Source organism: Phalacrocorax carbo, chromosome 5 (assembly GCF_963921805.1).
Source record: "Phalacrocorax carbo chromosome 5, bPhaCar2.1, whole genome shotgun sequence".
NCBI lineage: Eukaryota > Metazoa > Chordata > Aves > Suliformes > Phalacrocoracidae > Phalacrocorax > Phalacrocorax carbo.
In genome coordinates this window covers 34,784,146-34,808,543 of record NC_087517.1, presented here as the reverse complement: position 1 = coordinate 34,808,543, position 24,398 = coordinate 34,784,146, and the positions used below count along the sequence as shown (strand labels likewise).

At 43.4% G+C, this 24,398-nt stretch overlaps 1 protein-coding gene across 2 annotated transcripts in view; it reads right to left on the bottom strand.

Moving 5' to 3' along the window:
• Positions 1–24,398, bottom strand: part of TMEFF2 (transmembrane protein with EGF like and two follistatin like domains 2) — a 134,882-nt gene that overhangs the window by 98,780 nt on the left and 11,704 nt on the right. The window lies entirely within an intron of this gene.

Below are 24,398 nucleotides of genomic sequence, written 5' to 3'. Positions count from 1 at the left end.
TTAGTTGCCTGAAAAAAATCTGCTAATAAAATTGCATGACCCAGGCTTAAGAGACCGACTTAGAGCTGCAAAGGCTTTAAGGATGAAGCATTTCCAAGACATGTACAGGGGTGCGAGCATGTGGACAGTGAGGTGGTGGCACTTATGTAAGAAGCAGATGGACAGTCAAAATGAAGTGACAGGTTTGATGAGAGAAGAAAAAGGCAGGGGAAGAGTTATGTAAAGCGATAAAGAGGCAGGCCCACCAAGGAAACCACCTGGCCAATGTCTGTGCACACCTCTGGAACTAGACTCTCCATTTCTACTTGTGCAGTACTTGATAACTGGGAGGCTCCCCCATCAGAGCCTGCATTTTCTAATGTGGGAGCTCCTCTTGGCTTTACAAACCTGTTGACTTCCCAAGACTTACACCCGATCAACAAGAGTTCCTTCCACCTTCAGCGCACACACGCAGCACTCAGTGCCAGCCTTTAATTCTCCTGTGTTTCAGTCCAGTACAAAGCAGGATAACCTCATGCTACTTCTGAGCAGAAAGGCACAGAAGCAGAGCTGTGGCATCTACTTTGTGTCTCCCAGCCTTTACACAAAACATTACCCAGCAAAGCTCTGGAGAGCTTAATCCTGTACCTGCCTTTGCTTCAAGGCTGAGGGATGCAACGCGCTGATCTTGTGATGCCAGTGTAAGGCCTTTTCCCTGGACTCCTCACCACCACACCCGCTGCAGAGCCGGTAACCGCTGCCTCACACCTTGGTTTTGCTGAGCTGTCAGCTGCCCTGCCTGATAGCATACACGTGCTTCTTCGTTTCTCCATGTATCCTACCAGCTGCAGGTCAGGCCACAACTCGATCAGTCAAGCCAGCAATGATTCAGCTTGTAGCTGAATAGGAGAAAAGGTACTTGGCATGGGGAGAAGCTTCTTGTCAAGTAGCACCCTATGTACAGGCTAGCAAGCAAAACCCTACTAAAAAAAGGAAAAAAGATACTTCTCTACTTCCCAATGCATCACACCAAGTTCTGACCTCAGACATCACATCTGATTTCTATTACAAGAAAATCAAAAAAGTCTGACCCTGTCGTACAGATACACTCTTTGAAAGGAAAAGAGCTTGATATTTGCCTTGACGTTTTCAGCTAGGACTATGCTCTCCCTCGTTTTGGAAACAAATGGCTCTGTAAATCCAGCAGTATCGAGCTCAGCATGATCTAAGTGAACTAAATATTCTAGCTTGGTATTTGCATTTTCTCTTTTATCAAAACAAATAGTAATCCACTCATTAAATCCAGTATTTCTGTAATTAATTTGCAGTCATTACAAATCACCTTTAATTGGATTAGCTATAATTACAATAAAATAATTACTTGGAATCATAAGTTATATTTGTGGAATTTTTTTAATTTTATTTTTAGAGATATGAACTGTAGGCGAACATACGAGAGACGCGGAACACTTCAGAGATAAATATTAAAACCCCCTCACTCTTATTTTCACTGAGCTCATCTGTGTATTGCCTCCTTTTGTCCCCAGTGATCCTGTCTTGTACACAGACCTGACAGACTCCAATTAGCTGAAACAGTGATTCATTGCTGCTCTTCTGCCACCTGACCTGGCCCATGCCGCAGTGAGCAGTGCCAGCTGCTGTGGACCCAAAGGAGTTTGATGGCCACCATGACTCTCCTAAGTGTCAGTCTGTCCCTGCCATTAATCATCTCGTTCTGACGAAGGAAGATCAAATCCATGCCTATGTTTTTGTATTGGGTTTGCATGGCAAGGTTTAGGTAGCAGCGGGGCTACAGGGGTGGCGTCTGTGGGAAGCTGCTAGGAGCTTCTCCTGTGTCCAATAGAGCCAGTGCCAGCTGGCTCCAAGACGGACCTGCTGCTGGCCAAGGCTGAGCCCATCAGCGATGATGGTAACGCCTCTGGGATAACATATTTAAGAAGGGGGGCGGGGGGAAAGCCCTGTGCAACAGCAGCTGGAGAGAAGAGTGAGAGAAACAGCCCTACAGACACCAAGGCGAGTGAAGAAGGAGGGTGAGGCGGTGCTTCAGGCACCGGAGCAGAGATTCCCCTGCAGCCCCTGGTGAAGACCATGGTGAGGCAGGCTGTCCCCCTGCAGCCCAGGGAGGTTAATGGTGGAGCAGATATCCACCTGCAGCCCATGGAGGACCCCACACCAGAGGAGGTGGATGCCCACAGGGGGCTGTGACCCCATGGGAAGCCCACGCTGGAGCAGGCTCCTGCAGGACCCTTGGCCCCATGGAGAGAGAAGCCCACGCAGGAGCAGGTTTGCTGGCAGGACCTGTGACTGCATGGGGGGCTCGTGCTTTTTGTCTGTTCCTGAAGGACTGCGCCCCACGGAAGGGACCCACGCTGGAGCAGTTTGTGACGAACTGCAGCTTGTGGGAAGGCCCCATGTTGGAGAAGTTTTTGGAGGACTGTCTCCCGTGGGAGGGACCCCACGCTGGAGCAGGGAAGAATGTGAGCAGTCCCCCCCTGTGGAGGAAGGAGCAGCAGAGACAGTGTGTGATGAACTGACTGCAACCCCCATTCCCCATCCCCCGAGTGGCACAGGGGGACGTAGGTAGAGAAAATCAGGATTGAAGCTGAGCCTGTGAAGAAGGGAGAGGTGGGGAGAAGGTGCTTTAAGATATCGTTTTATTTCTCATTACCCTACTCTGATTTGATTGGTAATAAGTTAAACTACTTTCCCCAAGTTGAGTCTGTTTTGCCCATAACGGTAATCAGTGAGCGCTCTCTCCCTGTCTGTATGTTGACCCACAAGCCCTTTGTTATATTTTCTCTCCCCTGTCCAGCTGAGGAGGGGAGTGACAGGGCAGCTTTGGTGGGCACCTGGCATCCAGCCAGGGTCAACCTACCAGTTTTAAAAACAGAGAGGCATTTTCTTTGGCACAGCACAACATGACTTTAAGGAGCCAATTACTCTGAAATCTCAAGTTTTTCTGGCAAAACATATCCCTTCACAACGGCTCGGGCTAGGCACCCACAAACTACTTACCACACTCTGGGACTAATCACCATATTAATAAGGCACCCCTGGCCCAGGCCAGCAGTGTAGATAGTACCATGATTTTTGGCATGAATTCCCACTCAACTCACACTCTGCTTTTGGGAGTGATTATTTCATAGCCATGGGTGCCCCTGACCAAATACACTTCTTGGGTTAGGCTCTTCCTCTGCTTACATATGACAACACAGTTCCATCTACTTATAATTAGCAATAAAAAAGGGACAGTGCCTTGCACTGTCATGATTTTACAGCTTCAGAAGTCATCTAGGTTTCTCTGCTCATATTCTGAGATGAAATCAAATGTCATGTAAGGAAGAAATCAAACAAAAAGGGGCAATGACCTATGGGCATAGCTGACCCTAGACAAATGGAATAAATTTGCTGGAAATACCAGGTTCTCATTCAAGACCTTTCATTCTTAAAATAAAATTACATGGCAGGTTGGCAGCAGTCCTGGCACTACTCTGACTCACACTAGTCACAATTTCACATTTAATACATGCCGTAAAAATAGCACATTTGATTCACATGAGCATGTCATGTCACATAAATGTAACACCGTGTTGCAAGTTACACCTTCTACCAGGTATATGAATGTGATGCCTTCCTTTCCATTCACTCCAGCTCTCACAGTTCCTTGCAAACAGAGATACAGCAACATTTAAGCAGGCTGAGCAAACTGAAGACTCTTTTTTTTTTTAATAGGTGTAGTCAAATTAGCTATTAGGAAGTATAAAGCACAAAACAAAATTTTCTGGAAAAAAGAGAGCTGAACCAGGTGCTATATTTAAAAAACCCCAACTCATAAATGATGCACTTTTTATGCAACTTATGCCTCCATACCTATGGCTCTAGCCTTTCTGTTTAGCTAACCCCTTACACAAAATGCATCTCTAGGGCTTCCAAAGCATCTCCTCTTCCACTGCCATTGCTAATACATACACCTCTGGCCTCATCCATCTCTCCCTCCCCATTTTCCACAATAGTTTAGGGCTCGTGGGTGCAACACTTGCTCCAATTAAAAAGCAAATTCTTCTGTAGGGAAGAGAGAAGCGGGACTGACAACCATGATGCCTACAGACTACTCTAACTGTGCAGCCTAGCATCAGACGCAGGTTCATCTATCCTTTTGAGCTCTGCTGCTGTCCCTCTGGAGAAAGTGGGCAGCTGTCCTCAGTCCCTTCCCCAAGAAGCTTTTGGCCCACGCGCAGCCCTGTGCTGAGCCTGTCACTGCAACAGTCAGCAAAGGACAAAGCTACAGACACATAAGCTGTTTTCTGCTGGGTGCTATACTGAAACCACACGGCAAGGGGCCAGGAAAACAGCAAGGCCAGCAAAATGCAGGGCAGGACCTCGGCAGCCCACGGTGAGATGAGCCGAGATTGCTGTGCCTGACAAAACAGCTGGATCAATATGTAAAGGAGAAAGAGGGTAGAGAAAGAGTAATTAGAAAGAAATGTTACTTTCCTCAGTTTCTCTTCAAGTTTCATGGCCAATTGTGGCATAAATGATGCAGAGCCCATATATTTAGCATCTTTGTTCAAGCAATTGTGTGGCCCCATTCATTTTGCTTACAGTGTGTATATTGCTTGAAAATACAGCCTCTGACTTGATGCTCAGACATTAGGCAGACATTAAGTATGTTAATATTGCAGTTGTAATTACATGTTTTTTCTTCTAATTTTGGAAGTATAATTCTTTGGAATAATTACATAGAGGGTAACTAAGTTCTGGGAAATGTTTGAGTCACCAAGAATCACATCTGCACTCCAGCAGAAAGGCTTGTTGAAATCTTGAACGTTTTTATCTTTGCTCATTATGAGAGCTGAGAAAAGCAAAAAGTTGGTTTATGCCTTTTAGGAGAAACACACCGAGTCTATTTGGAAGATGCTATAGGGATTTCCTCTAATGGAAATAGTATAGCTGCTATGACAAGTTTCTGACTTAAAATTTGCTAAGATTTTCCTTGTCACAATTAGAACAGTATTTTATGTTTATCCAATACCTCCATGCTTAAAGAGCACACAGCCAAACTACAAACAACTGCATCTCTCAAATCTTACAAGCTTCCCACACAGAACTCCTGCCTAGAGCCAGGGACAAAACACAGGAGGACATGCAGTCCAGGGCAGGCAGACAACTACAGTTTGTAGTACAGTCTCAGTGTAACAGGACACTAAAACGCTTCCAAAAGAACTGAAGAAGAAAACTGCATACAACTGAAACTGCTGTTTAAATGTCAGGCTTGCTGAATTCCAACTCTGAAGCTGCTTATTTCAGAGCAGCCAAGGACCTCTGAAGGAACAAACAAATGAAAAACAAACAGAACTTTTCAGTGTGCAAAAACGTGACTTTAAAACCTGAAGGTCTAACATTTTAACGAATTCATCAGCAGCTGAAATAAGTTCAAGTGGAGCTGCTGTACCTTATTCTCCTCCTTCCTTGCCCAGTTGTAATGCAGATTTATTTCAACAGCCCAGGGTCTCTTGATAGTGTTTGTGTTCTACCCGCAGGTCTGGAGTCCTCTATTCATTCCCACTATTTAAATAATAATACATATGTATAATCCTCCTTCCTCATGTAACTGTTCTACTTGAAGAACCAATTAATTCCATTTGTTACTTCCTGGTGTATTATTTCCTCTCTGCAAGCTGGAATCCCTTTAGGATCCCTGTCTGCCCTTGACTACTGATGATTTCCTTGGCTTTTCAATCATCAGAGCCTCTTCCCGTGGATTTTAGAGCATTATTGTGATTGCCAATTTCAATAATGCAGGTTTTTGTAGTCTGTCCATACTGCAGGCCTCAAAAAAAACACCCCAAAACACAAAACAATCCTGTTTTCCATGGCTTTAAAAATTAACAATTTATTTTTTAAATATAAGTACCCCAATCTGATGTATTGTATGTCCATACACTATGTGCTACACATCCAAACACTGATCTTCTCTCCTTCTGTTACTGGACTAAGCAATAGCCACAAAGTGCCTCAATCTTTACCCTTAAATTTAAAGAAAGAGAACTTCCAGAAAAACAAAGCAGGAAAAGGATCAGCCATTTAAATGTCTCTAAGCAGAGGGCACTGAGCCCTAGTCTTTGAATCCAGATCCAGCTGAGGAACTGCACAAGCCATTGTATCTGATGAGGCTAACTCACATTTTTTTTTCCAAGACATTATGGATGAAAAACATCTAGCATATTTTCAGGAATTCAGTTGTGGTGTAAACGCTTGATCAAATGGTCTGTAAGCACCTGAATAAATACTTAGAGGCACACAATTCAGAAACAGCCAGTAGAGAGAGGTGATTGTCCCGCTCTACTCAACCCTGGTGCAGCCTCACCTCGAGTACCGTGTGCAGTTTTGGGTGCCACAGTACATTAAGGATTTAAAGCTACTAGAGGACATCCAGAGAGGCCACAAAGTTGGTGAAGGGTTTAGAGGAGAAACCATATGAGGAGCAGCTAAAGTCACTTGGTTTGTTCAGCGTAGAGAAGACTGGGGGGAGACCTCATTGCAGTCTGCAGCTTCCTCACAAGGGGAGGAGGAAGGGCAGGCGCTGATCTCTTCTCTCAGGTGACCAGTGACAGGACTCAAGGGAACAGCAGGAAGATGGGCCAGGGGAGGTTTAGGTTGGATATTAGGAAAAGGTTCTTCCCCAGAAGGTGGTGGAGCACTGGAACAGGCTCCCCAGGGAGGCAGTCATGGCACCAAGCCTGACAACACTCGAGAAGCACTTGGACAACGCCCTCATAGATATGGTGTGAATTTTGGGGCTGTCCTGTGCAGGGACAGGAGTTGGACTTTATGATCGTTGTGGGTCCCTTCCAACTCAGGACATTCTATGATCCTATGAACAAAGACATTTCCTGAAGCATGAGACTTCAGGGATCCAAGTTTCAGATTGCTTGTACTGCCTTACGCACTCTTCCGTGATTTGGGAAAGCATTAAATGCCTACATACCCCTGTGGCTGGGGGTTTTAGGCAGAGCTCTCTGGTGTCAGGAAGAGCTACCACAACCTGATTCACTCTTAGAACTGCAGCCTGGGAAGAGTCACTGGCCCTGTCTAATAGCCTGCACCCAAACCGCTGTAGCATGGAGTGAATGAAGGCTATTAAGAATCTTCCCTACTCTTCTGCTTAGGTGAGCAGCACAGTAACACCTTTTGTTTCAGCAAGGGCTTCTACTGATGTTTTTGATACCTGAATAAACACCATAAATGCAAACAGAAACACTTTCTCTTAATACTCTGCCCTGTATTGCTACCACCACTTGAAGTGGTGCTCTGGAGCTGAGAACAGGAGAGAGGTCAATAGGAAGTTTCTTCTCTTCCTTCTGTTCCTTCGTCATCACTGGCCAAAGGAGACCAAGCTCCGCAGGATGTGTCTCCTGTCCTGCTGCCTGAGCAATGCTGTGGTGCCCACAGAGGTTTTTTTTAAAACTGTTCATTATGGCGGTACAAAATTAGGTGTAGATCTGAGATTCCAGTTACATCTGTCTGTAAATGAACAGTGCATCTGCTGTCAGAGCAGCACAGACACTGAAAGGCTGATATTTGTGAAGTTATTCAGGACCAGCTGAGATTCAGCTCTGCTCCAGTTTTGTCCAAATAATGATTTCCAAATTAAACCCACCATAAGGCTGCTGATCAGACCAAAAGAGAGCTCATGGGCGTGCTGTATCTATGAGCTTTCAAATGCTGCCTTAGTTTCTTCCTTTTAGCTACTGATCAACACAAGCGTATGAGTTCATCTGTTTTGAAGGAAGCATTATTAAAAAATATGGCAAACTGCAGCCAATTGTGTCAGGTTATGGGAACGTACCACAGTCAATCACCTAACTATTAGTAACAGTACTCCTTATAAATAAAACTAATAATGTCCCATTAGCATAGAAAAATGATGTACAAAAAGCACAGGGAGGAAATGGGCAAGTCGAAATGCTGGGAAAGAAAATGTTCTCAAGCACAGAAGTGCTCCCCTAAAATGACACGTATCTTCTACAAGGGAGTGAAGCTGGAAGGAGCAGACAAAGGCAAACAAAATAAGGACCAGCAGAGAGAAGGGTCCTCTGCAGCCTGAAGGGTCTTGTGTTCAGCTTTCAGAATCCCAGGAAAAGAGGACATCCAGGGAAATAGGTTTCATTCCAGCAAGATGATCACTGTTAAGCTCATTACAATATCACCAGACCCCAGCATTTAGGAGCATTCACAGCTGATTCCCACATACAAACACTTTTTTTAATATGAGACCATTCACATTCCCACTCCCATCTTGATGCACAAGCCAAGCATTCATTGGTAGGTTTTAGCAAGTGATTTCCCACTAGGGTAGCTCAAGGATGAAGCTTTCACCTTCTTTGGAAACAGCTGCTCCTGGCTATCACCAGTGACATGATCTGGAAATACACTGACCCCAGCCTGATTCATGATGAATATGTACATAGGAACATAAAAATTGTGGGTATGCATTTATGCACAATAATGCACACAAAATATGTATTAGGCTCCCTTGTAATGCTCATACCTACAAAAGGTTAAATAGCCCTAGGTGACAGAGAGCTATTTAAATGGACCTTTTTATAATGGCAAACAATAATGCATTCTGGTTACCTTCTGACATGGCTTATTTCCAGTCAGCATTAAGGAGAATTACTGCCTGATTTTAATAAATCTTGGTTCAATTTCATGTAGGCTTATTGTCTTCTAATTATCAACACAACAATTTGATCCGCATCCAGATTAAGGCACTGCCCTGACTTCTAACACCAGAGCAATGCCTGTGATGGTGTGCTGATTTCTCAAGCAGTAAGCAGTTTGCTGTTGTCTCACATCCCCAAGGCACAAATAAGCAGATGCTGCATTAAAGGTTGTTTTACAAAACTGCTTCAGTTGTGATATACATTTTTAATATAATATACTGAGTGCATTACAGTGAAAACTGCCAGGGCCAGTAAACTCATACAAATTCATTAGCAAAACCAGCTTCTCAATTAAGCCCAGCTGAAGACTAGGTCTAGTTGGAAAGAATTGTCCAGAAGCAGCTGAAATGAGTGAAAAGGTTGATCGTGTTTGCCACACACGAGCACAGCTTAGTTTACCATTTCAGTTTTCGGAGCATCAGTTGGGATTGTTTCTCATCAAGGACAAGCTTTACTGACCTTTCTCTTCATCACAAGGATACTGTAGTTGGCTCAAAAGCTTGAATTTTTTACAGTGTTACTATTCTGAGCAAAAAAGCAGAGGAGCAGCTTTTCATACGCAGAATGGGTTCTACATAGGAGACACTAGTAGCCAAATGTTTTGGAGCGCTCACTGATATGCTTTCATTCATGGGCAGGTTTAAAAGATCAGAAATTATATCTTGAGTTTTCAAAAGACGAGCCAATGGAAAAAGCAACATTTTCACTCTCTTTGGCTTATTTGCATTTCTTACCCACACTCTTCTCCCTCAACTGACATTGTCAGCTGTAGGATGACAACTGAAGAGCACCTCTGGAGTACTCTGTAGCTAATCCTCCACAATGCCTGTAAACTCTACAGTGAATTGGCAATTACAACAGGAGCTCTTAAAAAGCACAGATTTCGCCCTTCCCTCAACAGAGGGGAATCTTTGTTGCACACTTTGAAGAAACCCAAGCTGGCAGAGGATTATTATTCTAAACATATTTGTTTAAAGACAATGCAATACAAGATATACCAAAAATTAATCTGGCCAGCAGCAGACTAAGGTTTACACAAAGCATCTGCTGGCTGCCTCTGGTAAAACATTACATTTGTCTCGACGGTGTTTATGGCATAACTGGCTGCTACTGCTAAGAGCAGCATTACAGCAGCCTTGTGCGACAGCTTACCTTAAAGGAAGAGAAGTTCTGTAACGCACCCTTCTCCACTACATTTTCAGGAGTGCTGGCTTTTATGAAGGCCTCTGGCACTAAATCTTTCCAGACAATAACAATGCAACCATAGCAAGGGGGAAGAGCTTTCCCCTCTCATTACTTGTTCTTTCTTCTGTGCTTCAGTGTATTCCTTCACTGCCTCTCTTGCATGTATGCAACATGCACCCCTGAGAAGCATTCCCAAAGGCTGCTCACTGGGCCAGGGTGGTCTGCAATGTCTTCTCCCTCTCTTTGTTACATACATACATGACCATGAGAGCATGCTTACTTTTGTCTCCATGAGATCACAGAATCACAGAATAGTAGGGGTTGGAAGGGACCTCTGGAGATCGTCTTGTCCAACCCCCCTGCTTGAGCAGGGACACCTAGAGCAGGGGGCACAGGAACGAATCCAGGTGGGTTTTGAGTGTCTCCAGGGAAGGAGACTCTACAACCTCCCTGGGCAGCCTGTGCCACTGCTCTGGCACCCTCACAGGAAAGAAGTTTTTTCTCATATTGAGGTGGAACTTCCTGTGTTTCAACTTGTGCCCATTGCCCCTTGTCCTGTCATTGGGCACCACTGAAAAGAGCCTAGTCCCATCATCCTGACACCCACCCTTTGGATATTTATAGGTATCTATGAAATCTCCCCATAGTCTTCTCTTCTCCAGGCTGAACAAAACCAAGTCTCTCAGCCTTTCCTCATAAGGGAGATGCTCCAGCTCCCTGATGGCACCTTATTCACAATTGGTTCACAAGGGTTGCCGGAACTTCCAGTATGTTTATAAGCTCAGCTGAGACATCAAGCTGAACCAGTCAAACCCCTTATGAATAACACTAAAAGTGACACCAAGTCCTAAAGAACACGGAGTATTTTCATTGCCTGCCCCACTCTGAGACACTGCCATTTGACAAATGACATGACTAAATGACTGTCTATTAATTTAAGACTGGAATTTGCAGGGATTTACGCAGTGACATTTGTATCATACATGCTAGCGCTTACACCCACTGTACAAGTATCTGGGCACTAATTTAACCTGACCTTAGCAAACTGTGCAATCTGACAGCTCCCTATGCTGTTCACCTGCTGTCAGATCAGAATCTGCTGAGGATCTTATGTTCCCTCTACATCCCTTTAAATTAATAGCATATCATCAGTTAGTTCTACAGTGCCATTAAACACAGAAACAGCAGAGAAGACTTTCTGAGGTCCTGATCCTGAAGTCATGGCACTTTTATGGGAAGGGAAAAAATGCTGACTGTATGCCTCATCACCATGTATATCCTAAGATAGACAGGGGTGCATATTCCTAATTACAGATTGCACAACTAATCTCTTCTAGAAAGAAAAGACTTCAGGAAAGTCTTATGAAATAGGATGAAAAGATTGTGCCACCATTTTTCCCAGCCCTAGCAGCTGTTCAGTTCCTTAGTTAAGACATAGCAAAATCTCTCCTTCCTATGAATTAAGTTGAAAAGGAATGAAGCAGGAAGACCTAAAGGTGAAGACAGGAAAATATGCTGAAGTAGCCTGGTGAATTTCCAGGCTACTGTTTGTAGAGGCTTCTTCCCATTTGTTTATCAACGTTGAACCTTCTTGTGTTCTATGTTTTTAATTGTCTTTAAAGAACTACAGTGCTCTAGAAAATTACTTCAGTTATTCTTTCCAACACATAGATTACTGATAGATTTTCTCAGCATTACTTCCAAATTAAGGGTACTTTGTCTGCCCTGGCACTGGCTTGAGATTGTAACAAAACATAGATTATTCTCAATCTAGTTGACCTCTGTAAAACAGGCTTAGCTTAACACAACTGCCTGACTTCCCAGTGAAATCAAGATGATCTCTTTTAACCAACAAATGTTGTAGCACAGGAGTTGAGATGAAAGGAGGTACTTAAACCTCAGGTAGAGAGTAGATGGACACAAAGAAAACATAGAAAAATCCTGTTGAAGACTGCCCAGCACTAGGTCGTGCCTGTTGAAACTGCTGTTTTCACATAGTAGAACGACTGTCTTAAAACCTTTCACTTCATACGTACTACTGTCAATTTTAAAATGGCTCATGGTATTGTTTTCAAATAAAAAAGAATCCAAGAAATTCCTCCTGAACAATATAAAGAAAATTTCAGCCCAAAAGCACCTGGCATCCAGCTAAAGACATCCAGAAAAGAGTACCTTATAGCAGAGGAGCTAAAGCACACTGTGGCTTTCCAACCCGCATCCATAAGTAACACGAACGGGTTCAGATACAGATTTAGTCTACCGGTTAGAAGAGTTCCTCTTCATGTAAAGTGCTCTCTTTTTGGAAAAAAAGATAAAAACAAAAAACCCCCAAAGCCAAACCATTATTGCTGCTGCCTGTAGATAATGCTTAGGCATTTGCCACCGTCACCTTTAGGAGAATGCTGAAGTGTTTGAGACCGAGGGCGTCAGACTTGATCCACCCCACAGGATGCAGCCTGATAGAGTATATCATACGAATGGTAAATGAAAAATCAAATACCCAAGTGCATTTTTCGAGGACCCATAGCACAGGCAAGATGCGAGCTCCCCCTGCTGACGGAAGGGAACCCTGCCTGGCCCAGCCACCACTGCCACAGCAAGGGGACAGTCACCGCCACCAGGGCAGGAGGGGAGAAACCCCAGGATGAAGCCTGAAAGAGCTCTGACAGCAAGGATGGAGCCAAGCTGGACACGGCCCTGGCACCTGGGACCTCACGGTTTGACCTTGTAACTCACCGAGTGCCCTCAGCTCCTTCCAGGAGATATACAGGGCCAGTAAACAGCTACGGACAGTACCTGAGGGAGCAGGGTCAGAAGGGGTTGTGATGACAAAGGTGTCTGGGCATGGCTTCAGCTAGCCTTTTCACTGCTGTTTTCTAAGTAGAAGTTCCCGGCCATATTCCCGCACATGGATGGCTCAGTCAGGCCATCTTTGCCATGAGCTGTGCTGTCACCACATTGCCTGCTGAGCCTCTCCAGCACTGCCTGCACAGGCTTCATAGGACAGTCCTCCCACTGGCTTCTAAAGGTGTCCTCCTGCTGCTTCTGTAGCACCTAACTGAATGGCATGACTGTGCCCCTGAAGTCCCGAGCCACCAGATGCAGTCCTGTCCCACTGAACTGAGCTTTCATTTCCAGCACAGATACTCAGGTGCATCAGGTCATAGGAAGAGAGATGGGACATCAAGGAAAGGGGCCACATCCCCTTGCACAAATGGGGCAGAGAGACCTGCCTCTACTTCATGATCCCCTGGTGCTACAGGGCCGTGTGGCGATCTAAGAGGGGACAACACTGCCGTGCCAGCATGGGATACACATGCCATGCCATAGGGAGCTGGAGGCAGGAGCCAGGTGACAGCCCCTTATACTCACCGTGGGAGAGCTCATAGTTTGGCAAATACTCAAATACCGTAAGTCTCAGGGATTGTTACACAAGGGCAGGTGAGTGCTCTGCACATGCTAGCAAAAGCCTTCAGAAAGCCAAGGAAGAAAGAAAAGACTAACAAAAACTTTTAAAAATATTTGAGAAAACATGTGCCAAAATCTCTTTAGACATGTATCCATGACTAAGCATGAGAACTAAATTGGTGCTGCTGCAGAGAGGGTGCTACTTGCTGGTCACAGTCTAAAAGCACTGATGCAGCAATAAGCACGGCTTAATTGGTGAGAAGCTTACATATTAATAGCAGAATTTTCAGTCAGAAAGATGTGAAAGCCTGTAGGCTTTGGAGCAGTAAAATAGAATTGGGGCCGTATGGTGGCAGAACAAAGTCTGCTGAAGACTGTTGTATTTTCTGCCTTTGATAGGGACTTTCCGGAGCTGTCAGCTGAGCTGCAGAATTAGAAACCTGACATTGCAGCAGTCAGTTTTTAGATTTCAAGCTGTTCAAATGACTTGTCTCCAGGGAGGAATATCTAGTGCGCAGGAATCAATAGCGAAACAGGTAAAGATGCCAGTGTACAGGGGCAGCCACCCCAACACCATGCCGCAGCCAGCCAGGCAAAACTCCTGAAAAGGAGTCGTGGGAGGGGATGATGGAAAAATTTGCTCCCTCTCTGAATCAGTACAAGAGAGATGTTATAGACTATTCACTACATTTGTGAGATTCCAGCATGATTATATTTGATTCAATGTTACAGATTGATCTTCCATATGCCCTCAGTTCACGCTATGCCAGTGTTCCAAGCCACTTGCTGAAGAGATTATAAAAGAGCCCATTTTATCATATCTTCACCTCTGAATGCATTACAAGTGACATTGCTTAATTTTAGCCAATCTGAACAGCTAATTAGATGTAAACAGATTGAAAAATTGTACACACAGAACAACTCATTTTTCAAAAGGCCACTAATCTAAACAAACCTGAGTCCATCAATTTACTTCAACGTTTGTCTAAATGAATTACAGCATAGCCTTGTCCTGCACTGGCCTTGTGATTCATATAACTGGCTCCCTCGTCTTTCGATGAAAATCTCAGGCACTGTACAAAAGAGTAAGTTATTTGTTTATCAAGCTCTATTATAACAAAGATGAAGATGGCTCGCTCTGAGTCTAGTGGACAATGTATATGAGCCAAAGCATTTACAGCCTACTCTCCTCTCTCGCTTCCCAAACCCATCACATACACTAATACCTCAAAGCTAGGGAGAATCTTTGTAATAACAGAAAAAAATCAAATTATATTTAATCACGATGAATATGGGTTCCCACTTCAGAGCTCTTTGGGTGCAGTCCTCCCCTCTGCTCTTGCCCCCTTATGCCAGAAGAAATGTGAAGGAAAAGGATCCTGGACAATCCTTCAGAGAGAGGTGGTGATCCCCATCCTCCTCCTCAGGACTCCCTCCAAGCACCAGCTGGGGGTAGACCAGTAATTACACTGGGAATCAGAGCAGCACTGCAGGACAGAGAAGCCCAAAGGGGCCTTGTCATGACTTGGATAAGATCAGGAGCTGCTGAAGTTGTCTGCTGCCAGACAACATAAAGAAGTCTTAGAATGAAATGCAGTGTAGTGTGGCCTATTTTTAAATACAGAGCAATTAGTAGAGAATTATGCATGAGATTTTTCCACTTGCTACTAAAGCCCACATCTCTTCCATTACTTGCATATGTAAGTGTACACAATGAGATGGGAGAGGGCAGAGAAAAAAACACTTGTGTGGATTTTGAAATGAACAAACATATTCACAAAATCAGTCCCTTTCCGGACTGCTTAACACAGAAATCTTGCTGAACAAAATAGGCTAAACTGAGCCTATTTCATGCTAAACTAATTTATGGTACCTAGAATTAAGGGTCCACTGAACATCTGTTGTGACTTCCCACACAACAGAGCCCCAGACCTTCAAATTCATCTATGTTTGAGCAGAGCAATCTGAACATCCAAGTGTCAAAACCTCAAGTGACAAAGAAACCTACATAACTTTTAATCACTTACTTCTATATGCTATTGCATTCATTTACAAACACGCATCTAAACTTTAATCCAAGTTTGTCTAGCTTTAACTGCCAGCCTGGCATCTCATTAGATCTTTGTCAGCATAAAGAGCCCTGCTGCTCATTTGTGCTCCCCACACTGGTACTTACCGATGGTGACCTATGGACCCCTTTCCTTCCCCTTAACAAAGCTAAGGGCACCAGAGCTTTCACAGCAAAGCTTGCTTGCCAGCCACTGCCCTTGGCTGTGCGCAGCTTTCGCCCGATTCTTGGTACCTCTGGAGCTGCAGGCACCACCTCCGCTAACGGATGAGGTAATCTCACATCCTTACCACTGCTCAAGTGTCTGCTTCTTAAATATACTAGGATAACAGCGGCCCGTTGGCCTGTTGTGTTCGCAGAGGACTCTCACAACAAGCCCACTAACTACAAGGCTCCAGCTTTCTTTGTAGTATCGCTGCTTCCAGGAAGGTTTCTCCACCTCAGTCCTCTGGTTTCCCACTTTGTTCTATGGTTGTGGCTTTATGTTTGGCCACATCAGAAAGCCTGCTCTTGCACCAGTGTACCTAGTAAATCAGATTGGGTTGCATCAGTGAACTGTTAATTTCTTACTTCCCCAGTTATATCTGCCGAGAACTGGATCGCTGAGTAAAGTATGTGCCCACCTAGGTCACTGGTAAATCAAACAAATAAACAAATAGCATGAGGCTGATCCCTGTGCTGCTCATCTAATAATGATAAATCCACTTATAATTACATTGTGAAAGGCAGTTTTTACTCCGCTAATTGTGTACCACGTTAATTTCGCATGATTCTTGTTCCTTAATCATAGTGTCATGTAGTGGCATGCCAAATACTTCACTGACATCCACGTACACTACATCAATATTGTTGTCTTTATCAAGCAAACTCATAGCTTCATAAATAACATTTCAATTAGTTGACAAAATCTATTACATCAGCCCATATTGCTCAGCATTAGTTCTCATTTATTTCTTTATTAAGCAGGTCTGGGCCTGCATGTCCTGCTTTACCTCAGTCAATGTCAGATTGACAGACATATAAATATCTGGATTTTCCACACACACACACACCTTTTTTAATACCCACACACCTACATTCTCTCAGGCCTTTAGAACTTTCCCATGTTTTCAGGCTTATTGAAAACCAGCACTGAAGTCCCTTAACTAGCTTGCTTTAAAGTCCTGCCTGCAAGATATTTGGAGCTGCTGAGGTAAAAAGGGTCCTGCTTCAGCAGCTACTTTTTTAATGGGTTTAAACAGGCACCATCATTACCTAACTCCCATGCAGCTGGGACAAATGAGATCAAGAAGTCCAAGGCATTAAAAAAATCATGTGAAATACCATGGAAGAGTTCTGACCTCTTCTTCCACACATCATGATATTTTCAATTTGGAGTTCTCCTTTCTGTTGAGCATTCGGGCTTCTATTCAAGTATTCCCCTGAGCAACAAGGACAAAAACGGTTTTATGTGTTTGTTTTAAATGAAAAACTAAGCATCTTCTATAACACTATTTAAAAACTGGGCTGAAAGACTTGTGGCAACATCTTAAGAACTGGTAGTGCTGTACCAGAAAATTTTAACACGTCTGAATTTGAATATGAATTGGTCTGGATTCTTGGGCTTGTACCACACTGATTAAACTTGTCCCATATGTGCATTTACATAAACTAGGCAGCAGTCACCGGTTTGCTAAGTGTCTGGGAATCAGTCATGGCCTTCCTGAAGGTAAACTCCAACTAACTTCAAAGACAGCAGGCAAAATTTCTGGTTTTATTTCCCAGCCTCTGGAAGGAAAGAAAGCCTCTTAGACAGAAGGGAATTCAAATATCTAATGCAAAATATATTAAATTTGCCAGAGACAGCTGAGGTCTGAAGTATAAGAGTTTAAGAAAAGCGAGTACATGAACCTTGAGAGAGACTTGGCAGTTTTCATCCCATTTGTTCTTTTTAAGATCTCACAGGAGCATCTAACAAAATCCTATGTCACGCCAAAAACAGTTCAAAGCAAGCGCATAGCGCATCAGCTTCTTCAATCACTAAACCACAGAATATGATCACACCAAGATTGCCTCAGGTCCCACTTGTGCAAGACATCCACATTCAGAAAAAAACTTCAAAGTCAACAGGATTTATGCAATAAAAATTAAGCATGTGCTTGAACACATACTCTTACCCCACGAACTAAGGTGTTCGTAGTAAGCGTGAGAGCGCCATGTGAAAGCTTAAGAAGCATTTTTCTTCCCTATGGAAGCACTCCCTGCATAGGAAAGCAAAACTGTGGGTGTGCTGGTTTTGGCTGGGATAGAGTTAATTTTCTTCACAGCAGCTAGCATGGGGCTATGTTTTGGATTTGTGCAGCATTGATAACACAGGGATGTTTTAGTTACTGCTGAGCAGGGCTTACAGAAAGTTAAGGCCTTTTCTGCCGCTCACCCCACCCCACCCACAAGTAGGCTGCACAAGAAATTGGGAGGGGACACAGCTGGGACAGCCGACCCCAACTCACCAGAGGGATATTCCATACCACATGTCATGCTCAGCATATAAAGGCTGGGCAAAGGTTAGCTGAGGGAGGCTGTAGCTCATGGACTTTCTGGGCATCAGTCAGTTTGTAGTGAGCCATTGTTTTAATTTGCATCACTTATCTTTCTTGGGTTTTATTTCTCACTTTTATTTTCCTTTTCACTACAGTTTTATACTTTTTATTATTACTATTATTATATTTCAGTTACTAAACTGTTTTTATCTCAACGCCTGAGTCTTCTCACTTCTACCCTTCCAGCTCTCTTCCCCTCATCCTGCTGAGGTGGGGGGGGGGGGAAGTGAGCAAGCAGCTGCATGGTGCTTAGTTGCTAGCTGGGGTTAAACCATGACAGTGGGCTAGATTCGCCTCTCACTGTCATCACGGCTAATCTCCAGTGTCTCCACAGTTGTCACAGGGAAAATTAATCCAGGTTTACAGAGGGGTAGCAGACAAATCTAGCCCACTACGTCTTCCTCTTGCTGTGTTTACAATAGCAGACCAATAAATGAGTATTTTTGATCGGATGTCCCCCTTTTTAATCTGTGTGCTAGAGTATCATAGGATTTGTTTGCTGGTTTGATGACTTTGTTATTTGTGGACTTACAGATTGCACATGATTAGACAGCATATTTTGGACTTTTAAACTAAAACCAGAGCATCCTCAGTATTTTTTGATGTAGGTGAGCATCTTCCATTCACAGTCTCCCTGTGTAGCTCTGAACTACTTAAATGCTAAAAACCATAAAAGACTGGATAATTTACGAAACAGGCTATGAATGGACGTCATTCCTACTTCTTGCCTACAAAAGCCTGTGGTTCTTTATAGTATCTTCTATTAATTTTCTTGGGTTTTGCATGAATGGCTGAAAATGGGCCACAAATCATTCACTATGGGTCAACTCCTTTGCAAGGTATTTCTCAGTGTTGATAGTCTGCTCGAGGGGACCTGTGCGTTCACACCAAGAACACACCAAGGACTTTGGCCCATTAATAACAAAGCAAGCACAGGGATAAGACACATCACTTCTCATGGGATTTTTGCATTCTAACTTCAGAAGCAGCAGAAGGAGCAAGCAGAACACAGGCAGAACGCAGGCAACTAAATCCAAAGTCAGTACCTCCCAGACTGGTATTTTATATATAACCCTGGAGAGCTTCAAGTCCACACGAGCTGTGGGGATTTGCTGGAACATCTCAGTCAGGCAGTGTCGATTAGCTCCGTACTTAGCTCAAATGAAAGCCTGAGAGGAATCCAAAAGCTGGTATTCCTGTCATTCCCATACTCTCCGACAACTTCCAAAACTGCTAATGCTTCCTACCCAGCACAAAGTGCCTGTGGCGGGGGCCTAAAAGTTTAGCACTTGTGAATACTCAAGTGCTTCTCATCTAATCAACAAAAACATAGGAACTTCATCCTTTCCTAATTTTTAAAGGCCACTAAGATACATTAAGTGCCTTTCCTGACCTAACTCTTATATAGGTCAGATGCGCACCAGCCCTGAACTAGAAGTCATATAATCATGTTAGGACTGTGAAGAGCCTGAGCTAATAAACCCAGCCTTTCAAAAAGCTTATTGGTTTGGGCTTGGTGCCATGCTGAGGTTAACAAGGTAAAAACCTGTTTAACAAAGGAGATGTATATTTGACCATCCACAGTCAGGTCAATCATTTAAGATTTAAACATTCCCTCCCAGTCATTTACCCAGTCAGTGCATGTTGCTTATACTTGATTCTGTACCTTCTGATGCTGCTTTAAATTATACTTCCCAAATGAAATCAGAGTAGAAGCAGCTTTTCTATTGCCTTATTGCAGTTGATGATAGCACATGGGGTCAACAGATATTCTAAACTTACATGAGAGAAGCCTGTATCACCTGTTACACCCAGACGAAGAAAGGACAGGATCTGTAGCTCAAAATATGAAATCCCTTTCTTTCAGAATTCAGAAATTTCATTCAGAAATATTTCAGAATACTCCCAAGCACCTTCCCATATATTGAGAATGTGTGTGTATGTGTGTGTTTATCAGCACTGCATTTATACACTGCTTCATTCAAACCAGTACACACTCCAGGTTTTACGGTGTATTTTGGCTCAGGTGTTATTGCTAGGAGAGTGTTTACAGCAATATTCACTGTGTTCTGCATAGCCCTGCCCATCAATCAACCTTGTAATAAAGCAGAAAGGGAAATCGGTGGAAAAGCAGCAGAGCTGCTGAATTCAAAGTTAGTCATACAAAACCAGCATGGAGACAAGTACAAATGCAATTGGGTCAAAGTAGCTGTTTTCCTGTTGATTAAAGAAAAAAAGATGCATATGCTGCATTACAGTTTGCCTTAAAAATAATATAGGCTTCAAAGTGTTAATTTTTTCCTCCTTGTTTTCTCTGGGTTAGTGTTTCATTATGACTGCTGTTCCATACAGATTTATAATATGTATATGTTTACTCACACATCTCTAAGCCAAAAGGAAAAGCATAGCAGAATTCCGAATCTATCATTAAATCTACATGTTGGCACCTACAAAGAGCTGCAGGACTTCAGCTTTTCTGGATAAGACTGAAGGGATAAACCGAAAGAACAAATAAACAAATAAAAACACCATTCTCATCCTTAAAATACACACAGAAGACGACAGACAGAGAAGAAAAAAAATACAGCTTGCAAGGTTGTTGATTTTCAGAATGCCTAACAGTGGCAAATTAGGAATAACTTCAAGAACAGTACAATCGCTGATTCTTTCTGGATTACATATGGGTCTGCTGACAAACAACGTGGTTCAAAAGACACAGCAGTGGTTTGGCTCCAAAGCAGCGTGCATTATTCCCAATTCAGCCGCTGAATTGTGATGCAACATCCAGCCTTCACCCAACTTGGATATCCAGACTCTGCCTCACAGATTTTATTCTCTCCCTCATGGTGAAGTGGTGCTTCACAGTATCAGTGTATACCACACTGGAGTCCTAACCTTATAATTAGCGCCTCTATATGCTACTGTAAAATAAATGGTGACTATGATATCGATGAATTATGACTTGTTTTTTCATTCTGCTTTGGTCTAGATCATAAAGAATTAACATAAAAATCAAACTAGGATAAGATCCGTGTACCCAGGGGCCCCATGCAATTCCCACTGAAGTAGTAGGACTTGAAGGGAAATAGAATGAGGCGCTGAGACTAATTCAATGTAGGTGCTTATGCACTGCTGTGCAGGGGATCACAGAAACACCTAGTGCGATAGCCACCCACAGTAAATCCACTGGACTGTGAATGCAAGCCAACCAACAGAGCTATGAATACAGATAATGCAGGGAGGGGAAAGAAGTATTCAACGCAAAAAAGGAACCAAGGAGAGATGTTCTTAGCACATTAAGAGCTATAATGAAATACTGCATCTTGAGTTTGTCGCTGTTTGAAGGAAGCTAGGAAACGAGTAAGAATTCATTATGAAGCTGCTCAAGACCAAAACATGAATCATTGGGTTCTAAAAAAACCCAGTTGTCTAGAGAACAGTGTAGATGAAAATGAATGGAATCTCTTTAAATTACTCTCTGTATAAACTCTTTCACGTTCATTCTTTCTGCCATTGATTAGTATCTTTCTGGGATATGGGTTTTTAAATAATTCCACACCATACCCTCAGCTTCTGCAATCAAAACACAGAAACAGCTCTTGATTTTGCATTTTTAGTCTTCATTTACAGGGAAAAAGGTCTTCTGAAGTAAGAACCTTCAACACCTACTGTTCTTACCCATTTACTGTGTATCGCCAAAGTGCATGCTGAAGGCTCAATAATCAAATGAGATTAACATTCCCCCATCACTTTACAAATAAGGGGACTTTTATATGCTCTTGCTGCACAAAGAAGGATTAAATCACCTCCAAAAAGCCCTCAAGATTATTGAGGTGCCAAGAAGCTGGGACCTCTCTGATCCCAGTATCCCTGACAGTAAAGCAGAAATCCCCAAATCCTAAATAATAAATTGAGAAGCCTTCTCTGCAAACCCAGGTAGGAATGCACAGAAGGGAAATGTGGCAGGCAAAACATAGCCTCTGGCTATACTATTCCTGCTCTATCTACTTTCCTGAGAAAACGAAGCCTGTGTGACCACACCGTGTTTTTGTATACATCTGTCCACTGCACCAACGCCTTTCCAGCAATTTCTGAAGTATCAGCCAGTCAGCAGTGTTAGGTTTATGGTTGGACTCGATCTCAAAGGTCTTTTTCAACCTGATTCTATGAGTCTATAATTTCACTTGACAAGAGCTCCATTGAGAAGCCGTACCGAGAGCTGAACTGCTATCAGTTATGGGGGAAACCACCTCTGAGCAAGAAAACTTGCTATGTTCCAAGAACCAGAAAAACAGGATGTCCTCTAATAGTCTGCATTTTGAGTGAATACCCTATTAGATGTGTACCTTATCAGACCGAAGAAATCTGACCATGAGATACAATTCTTGAAAAGCTGGTTCCCTCATCTCGCATCTTGTGGAGCGATAGACAAAAACCCATGGGAATAATATGGAGGGGCTCCAGTAAGAAGTTACATCCTTTTCTACCTACATGTGCTGAGAGGCAGAGACTCCTGCGGCTATGGACAGTCCTCAGCAATTCAGACTGAAGGATCAGTCCTTATTAATGCCTTCAAGCAGAAGTCCATCCATGCTCTCTTTTTAACAAGACACTCCTAATCCATACCCAGGAGGCATTGCTCAGCCTGCCCGTGCCCACGGCAGTCCCTCAGGGCTCCCAGCCTGGGTCTCCCTGGCTGCAAGGAACCTCCCAAAGACAGACCGCAACAGTCGCACAGACCTGAACCTTGCCAGAAAGTCTGCCAGCACGAAGTGTGCCAACACAACATATATAGATGCAACACAGAGCAAACAGCAATGCCAAAGTGTTGCGCTAGCCCGTGTTCTGCTGGCACTCTGCTGGCAAGAAATGGGGCAAATCGCCAAGAGAATGGCTGTTCCTAAGGGCTCCCAGCATCCAAGATATCTCAGGTACCTCACTGCAGACATACCCAACACCTCTGACACCTACAGCATCCAGGACAGCACCATTCTGCTGATTTAGGCAGATGATTGGCCTGCTGGGAGGATCCCTGTGGCTGTAGTTTTGCATAAAAAAGACACTGCATTGGCTAGCAGTTTGCTAACCAAGACTGCTTGAAGAAGCGTAAGAAAGGAAAACTTTCATAAAAACAGGACACACACAAGACTAAGAACTCAAGCTTCCCGTAGAAAAACATCCCACTCATGATTGTTCAAGTGGATTTTACAAGACTTAGTGTGATGACATACAAAATTTATTACAGCTTTTACAACAAGACCGTGTCTAGTAAAGAGTGAGGTAGTGACAACATTTACTTAGCTGGATTTAGCTTCTTAGGGCACATAAATATACTTTTGTACTTTAAGAACAGCCGTAGTTGCCTACTAAATCTTGAATAATACAAGGCAGCTTTGTAGACCTTTAAACACATGCACCAACTTGGTTCTGTCTCCTTCACAAATCTGCTTCCTTACTTCTGCCCAGCCAGTCCCCAAGGCCCTGTTCTGCTCGTCTTTTGTCAACCTCAGCTTTTGAAATGAAACTCTTTGGAAATCATGCTTTTAAATTCCTATGGTTTTTCAGTATGGAATTCATTACTTCTAGAAAGTGGCCAAGTTTGTTTCCCCACCTCCCCCAGTTATAAAATAAACTGGAAATCTTATCTGTTTTCTTTGGTTCATATGTGATGAATTTTCAAGACTTTGTAGATTTGAAAACTGATTTATTGACCATATGTGTGAAAACGCTATCATAAATAAGGTAAATTGTAGATTTCTGTTAAGCATCAAATAAGGAATTTCTTTGGTCTAACAAATCAAAAAGACAATTTAAAAAAGACATTAGAGTAAGATACGAATAGCTGGACAAAAGTTTTGAAAACAAATAGCAATATTTTAGGTTGTGTTTTTTTGGGAGCCTGGTCTGAAGCACCTTAAAGTGTTCTGATTTCCAGAGAACAGCCTGAGTCCAATATCAGAAAGTTAGGTCCCTTGCAAGTGCCTCATGCTCATGTTGTTGGCCACTTCATAGGTAAAAATAATACTTTACCTACACATTGTGCTTTCTAATATACTGGTTATCAAAACTACGTGAGGATTAGGTGTTATTTTGCCAAATAACAGTCCTGTGTTTGAAAAACCTAAATCCAGCCAGGACCAGCCATAAAACTGGGTAAGAGCCCAGACTTGCTGTCAGTGTATTATGCACAAAGCTGGCTCAGCTCCTGGTAGCTACCCCAGCCGGACGAGTCCAGCAGCATCCCAGCCTGATGCTGACCTTGCCCTTCCCCTGCCATGCGGCCCCTAGAGTTTACTTAGGGGGCTTGGGCAGAAACGAGGGTGACTCTTAAGCACAACCTCGCACAGCCACCCAAACTAGCCTTGGCCCTCCCAGCCCCCAAAGAAGGCTGTCCCACCAGCCCCACCATGCAAGTAGTTGCCAAAAATCATG